General features: G+C 34.6%; 1 pseudogene; it reads left to right on the top strand.

The window, feature by feature from the left end:
- Positions 1–219: 219 nt before the first annotated feature.
- On the top strand, positions 220–6,384 carry LOC107960449 (probable LRR receptor-like serine/threonine-protein kinase At1g07650; annotated as a pseudogene).
- Positions 6,385–6,917: the final 533 nt, after the last annotated feature.

Raw genomic sequence — 6,917 nt, 5'->3', positions numbered from 1 at the left:
TTATTATTTTTCCAAATCCTTAACTAGTGGACAATTCATAAACTATAGGCATGTCATAATTGGTTCTTCTCCTTTACAATAAAAAGTGGGGCCTCACTTTATTCTATAAAATTTTATTATTACTTTATTACTACTAGAGCACTATAAACCTCCGCTTTACCTTTCGGGGTTTGTTTTTTTTTCCATGAAATGGAAATAAGTGGTAATATACTTCAGTGCACCTTTTTTCACATGACATAGGACTTTTCTCCAACTTATCTTTTCCGCATTTCCATCATTGAAATCATGAATGTCTAAGTACGGTACTATTTTCCTCATACACTTCAAAAGTTGGTTACTTAGAGCTGCATCAAAAGCTAACTTTTGAAGAGAAAATTGGTTTAGGTGAAAGAAGATTGCTTCATTTCACTAAGAGAAACATCGGCAGACTTGCTACACGTCCGAAGAGAAAATTGGTTTAGGTGAAAGAAGATTGCTTCATTTCACTAAGAGAAACATGGGCAGACTTGCTACACGTCCTTCAACCATGAAAATACTCTTTGGGTTCATGATTCTTACAGTCTTGATGCTCATTTGCATGGAGCCAAACCAAGTTGAAGTCCAAGTGGAGCCGCCCTATCCTCCAGATTATGAAGGTAAGTTAGCAAAGCTTTGCAACTTCTTTCTTGCTTCAGGCTGTGTTAAAGATGAACAGCATTTCTTTACTAGCTGATATTGGAAATTTCCTCTTCATATTTTGAGACTTTACTCTGTTCCAGTCCACTTTTCTTTTCATTGTTTCTTAATTAATCTCAACCAAACAGTAAATTGCAGGTTTGGCTCATTTGAGTATGTACTTGAGTGTTTAGAATTATCCTGTGATTTGCTTGTAAATTTGTACCAACCCAATTCTACTTCCTCCAATTGCTTCTCAAATATTTGTTCTTTTCTTCTGGGTTTGCAGTAAGAGCTCATCATGAGATAGCAACAGAACTTGGGAAGAAGGATTGGAATTACAATGAAAACCCTTGCAACAATAAGTCAAGTTGGTTTACTCCACCGCCGCCGCCAAATGTGCCTGAGGCCATTAACAACAGTACTGTCACCTGCAATTGCTCCTTCCCCAATGGTGAATGTCATATTGATGGCATGTAAGTCCTTACTGATCATAATAAAATTGATGCTTATTTTAATTTCCTTAACCATAGACAGTCCTCTTTTTTTTTATTTTCAGTATGTTAACTTTGATTTCTGTATCAGTGATTTGCTTTGCTTGAATTGTCCATTTTGATTTTAGCACTATGAAATTATTACCATAGGCAAATAGAGTAAGGGTGCGCCTCATTCAAGATGAATGGCTGTATGAGTATGGCTTCGAATTCGGATACAAGTTTATCCTAATTAATCATCTCAGTCATTATATAATATCAACACTTTCATTTTCTATCACTGAAAGGGGTCTTTGAATACCTTTTCTGCAACAAAAATTTCTCTCCTAACTATTGTGTGAGAGAAAATATATCTGGAATTTTGAATTTGACATGCTTCTAAAACCTTTTTATTCATTGGAACAGCTATCTTTTGGGGCAGGATCTTGATGGTGTTCTACCATGCTCACTTGTCAAGCTATCACATATTAAAGTATTGTAAGAAAAAAGGATACAACTGATGATTTTACTCTTTAACCAGCAAATAAGCTTCTATCTTTCTTTATAACTCCTTTTTCTGTTGCTTTTAGGGTACTATATCTCAACTATCTTAATGGCACAATACCACGTGAATGGGCTGCTCTGAAGTTGGAGACACTGTAAGCTACTAGCGCATTTCATGTTTATCCTGTTTAGAAGAAGCTTATTTTCATTCAACTGATAGCAATGGATACATTTCAGGAATGTTGCTATGAACCGCTTATCGGGGCCGATTCCAAGCTATTTAGGAAACATAATCTCTCTAAAATATCTGTATGCCTTGCTTGCCTATGTTTTCTTTAGCATTATTTCTTTCCTTTTTCCTTAAATGCATTATAACGTTTCTTTTAGTATTATATTTTCAGAAGCCTGGAGAACAACCTGTTTTCTGGAACTATTCCTCCCGCGTTTGGGAAATTGGTCAACCTGGAAAACCTGTTAGGCTTTCTTTTCGCTTTTAGATATTCGTGCATGACTTATCAGTCTACTTCTCTATGGTTGGCCTGATTTTGCCTCTTTCCTGAATTCAGTACTCTTAGTGCTAACTATCTCATCGGAAAGTTTCCCTCATTCCTGGCTAATCTGTCCAATATAAAAGAACTGTAAGTGTTTTCACTTTTCAACACTATCTAGTGTTTACTGTTAATAAGGCTAGATTTGTTAATACCCTGCTTTATGCAAGGTATTTGCAGTAGGATTAGCAGTAACAATTTCTCTGGTAAGATGCCCGACATTTTTCAAAGTTGGAAGCAACTTGAGAAATTGTAAGCACCTTTCTGTCTCAACAGCTTCTCTATAGCTCTTTATTGAAAGTTTGTCTGGTGATGATTTGAATTCTTTGGCTGACAGAGAGATTCAAGCTAGTGGTTTTGAAGGGCCAATTCCTTCAAGCTTAGCACTCTTGCATAACTTAGTGGAACTGTGAGTTTGTCTTGATCCCTTTAGATTTTGTAGCCCTTCATTTCTATTAATGATTTAACGTAATCTGGGTTCATTACAATGTAGATGCTAAAATTATTGAATTGGGGTCCTTTTCTATTTTAACAACTCTTTATGATGCTATATATTTCAGAAGGATCAGTGACTTATCTGGAGAGGTTCAAAGTTTCCGAACTTAAAAAATATGAAAAACATGTACAGATTGTAAGTCATTCCAAGACTTGCAAATTTGTTCGAGGTCATATTAATCCCTATTTTTTATAATTGTGCTGACATGATGGGGGCTCATAACGCAGGATATTACCTAGCTGCAACATATCTGGACCAATCCCTGATTACATATGGGAACTTTCGTGACTGCAAATATTGTAATTTTTCTGTTCTTATTCATCTCATTTTTAAGTATTTAATTCAGTACTAGGAGCAGTTGTGTAGATTTGCGGAAAATGTTCGTCATGATATAAATGTACGATGTTCATGTGCACGAGCTCAGTTCTTCTGCGACTAATGTCTGTTTATGTTTCATATTTACAAAGATTTTTGTACAAATCCATGTAGAGACTAGAGCAGCAATCTACTTAGAGGTGTTTCATAATTTTGCACTCATTGTATCAATTGCCATATCACATTAGGTAAAACGGTGCTAATGTTGACTGATTCTATAATATTTGTAGCAACATCTTCACTAGTTTAATGGAATACTATGATTTTTCATTCATTTTTTTTACAAGTTGAATATTTAGAATAGCGTACATGAATCTGCTATAACCAGCATCTTGAGAACTTCAACATCTGATATCTTGCTTGCTTTCCATGAATTCTTTCTTCGTAAATGCACTCATCATATATTTTATAGATTTCAAATTTTCCATTAATCAATCATTTTCAGAATTTATATTTGGATCGCCTAAGAATTAGCTGTTCTTTTTTCTATTTCTTCCAGAGATCTCAGCTTCAACAACTTGGAAGGTAACATTTCAGATACTGAAAGCCTTACAAAAATGCAATACATGTAAGTGCTGAGTTTTTAACATTTATTCATCCAAACCCCAGAATAACCAATCTGGAGAACACCTAGGTACATTATACTCTTGAAATAATACTCGGTCTAGGTAGATTTTTTTTATCATTTAATAAGATATTTATTGAAAAAGAAACAGTATTTAATCAAAAGTTCCTATTTTATTAGACTTTTTAATTCTTATGGTAATAGAAACCATTTTCATTTGTTTATTTTATCTGAACAATGTACATTTTGGAAAATCATGGATAACATCAAAATAAAACTCGCTTGCTCGTACTTTCACAACTTCAGAATCAGGAATCTGCATGCATTACTATCCTTGTATAAGACCTAAATTTGGTTGAACTTATTTAAATTTAAGTTTTAATCGTAACCTTTCAATATGGTTCCCATAGAAGCGCTTAATTGTGAATGTTGCTTACTTATTAGGTATCTGACACACAACTCGCTTAGTGGGCACATTCCAAATTGGTTGAGTATTAGAGACGGCCGCTAGTATGTCAACTATCTTTCTTTCTCTTTTTTTTTTTTTTCAATTTGATACATGATTATCTGTTATTTTCTGCATTTTGTTAACTGATGCTTCGAAGAATATTTGTAATATGATTTTTACTGGATTCGATCTTATGTTATTTACAGCCACTTAAGGATTTTCTTCTTTTGACAATCTTAAGGATATACTTCCAAACTACCTGTTTCTCTTCAAAACATGCAAAATGACCCAAATTATCCATTTTGTAGTTGCTCAAGAGTACCATTCCTGGAAACATGTCCTGTGTAACTTATACCAGTTATAACATTGTTATTTTTAATCAAAGTCAATGTACCTTAATGTTTCAAGTCTAGTTAGTAATAATATATTATACTTTTTGGCAGCCAGATAGATCTTTCTTATAATAATTTTACTGAGAGCTCTGACTCGCCTTCTTGTCCGGAAAATCTGTAAGAAAAATTTCCTCTTGGCTTCCTATGCTGTGCACGTTTTACTTTTGCAAATTTTTGTAAGATGTTTTGAAATATTAAACTGATTGGTCTGCTGCTTCATCAGAAATTTGTTCAAAAGCTTCTCAGGAGGCAAAACCCTGTAAGTTTGTATCTTATTGAGCAAAAAAGTTACCACTTTTTTAGTTATTTCTATTCTTTCCCTTTTGATCACTCATTAACAAGACTAATGCTCCTTTGCCTTACTACTCTGATATAGAGGACTAGATAACTGCCTGAAGAACTTTCCTTGCTCAAAAGGTAATCTTTTTGCATTAAATGCACATCTGTAGACTCTAAAAACATGTTTCAACGTAAGGTTTTATCCTGGTCAACATTGAATGTATCTATTCATTCTATATAGATTGGTATTCAGTAAATATAAACTGTGCTGGAGGAGCAACAACTATTAATGGCATCGACTATGAGGGTGATGAAGACTTAGGAGGTCCAGCAAAATATTTTCCGCTCAGAGAGACTTGGGAAACTAGTAGCACGGGGCTTTTCTGGGATACCGATGTTACTTCAAGGGACTTTATAGCACAAAACGTTTCCATTCTCAGAATAAAGAACTCCGAATTATACACAAGAGCACGCCTCTCTCCTCTTTCTCTGACTTATTACTTCCGTTGCTTAGCAAATGGAAATTATACGGTTACGCTTCATTTTGCGGAGATAGTTATCAGAGACAATAGATCCTATCAAAGTCTTGGAAGGAGGATATTTGATGTTTATGTCCAGGTATTCAATAATGTTATATATGAAGTGTAATTTGCATGTTACCGAAGCTGGTTTGATTGAATAAGTTCCTTTCAGGAAAAACTAGAATTGAAAGATTTCAATATTCAAAATGAGGCAAAGGGTGTCGATAAAGCTGTCAGTAACAAAAATTTGACAATACGCTTTCACTGGGCTGGGAAGGGGACAACTGCAACCCCAAGAAGAGGAACATATGGTCCCTTGATATCAGCTATTTCAGTAGACTCTGGTGAGATCTATAATTAAAAAAGCCATTCATTCTTCTTAGGTGCTTGCTCAATCTCTCTGTTATATTTGGGAAATTCTCTTAATTGTCAAATTTGTTTAATTCAAAGTGGATTAAAATGTACATGATGTGAAGCAATAATGGAGTTGCCCATAAGTGTTGTCTGCATGGCATAGATTCTTGGCAGCTGAAGGTATTAGAACCTTACTGTGAACTGACATAGCATAAGACACAATTTATGTGCTTAAATTTTCACAAAAGGAAACTTTAAGCATCCGATACCATCTTAAGTACTTAAATTGTCGGATAAGTCATAACATTTTTTACTGCCATATGCACATGCAGTGTTACTTCAGGAGATGAAGTTTGAGAATGACTGTTTGTACCTTTTCTTCCCTTTTGTTGGTAGATTACAAGCCTCGAGTTCTCAATTCATGGGAAAAGAATTTGAAGTTTGTAGTGGCAGCTGTTGTTTCTGTTCTGTGCCTGATTTTGGTAATCTTAGGCATTCTATGGCGGAAAGGCTATTTTTGACCCAAGCCATCAAGAGAACAAGGTACTCTAACAAACTTCAATCTACAATTTTATTCTTTGAAATAATTTCTCTTATGCATGTTTTTCAAGCTTATTGAATGTGTAATTCAATTGGTTCCCTCAATCTTGTCCAAGTCTTGAGGGGGTTAGATCTGCAGACTGGCTTTTTTACCTTCAGACAAATGCAAGCTGCTACAAACAACTTTGACGCTGCAAATAAAATTGGAGAAGGTGGTTTTGGGGCCATCGACAAGGTACCTGCATCACTTGCTTTTTCTTTACTGAATTTATGATGTTTAGGAGTATGCGTTATGTGATGAAATATATCACTAAAGTTCTATGTCATACATCTGCTATAGGGCGAATTGCTTGATGGCACCATAATTGTGATTAAAAAACTTTCTTCAAAATCAAAACAAGGAGATAGAGAATTTTTGAATGAACTAGGCATGATTTCAGGATTACAACACCCGAATGTTGTTAGGTTGTATGGATGTTGTGTTGAGGGAATTCAGCTGTTGTTGGTATATGAATACATGGAAAATAATTGTAACAACCCGTTTTTAGGGTTAATCAGAACAGTGGTTTCGGGGTCACTAAATCCGATGAGTAGATTTGTAAATATTATATTTAATATTTATGAGTTAATTGTGAGTTTAAAAAAGGTTTTTGATATTGTGATTTTTGTTTTATAAGCGATTTATTAAGCTCAAGTGGTATGACCCTAAGGTCAAGTGGGTTTAGAAAATGAGGTATCGAGACCTCATTTCTATAAACCGAGTCGTAA

Source organism: Gossypium hirsutum, chromosome A05 (assembly GCF_007990345.1).
Source record: "Gossypium hirsutum isolate 1008001.06 chromosome A05, Gossypium_hirsutum_v2.1, whole genome shotgun sequence".
Lineage (NCBI taxonomy): Eukaryota > Viridiplantae > Streptophyta > Magnoliopsida > Malvales > Malvaceae > Gossypium > Gossypium hirsutum.
This window is presented reverse-complemented; position numbering and strand designations above follow the sequence as displayed.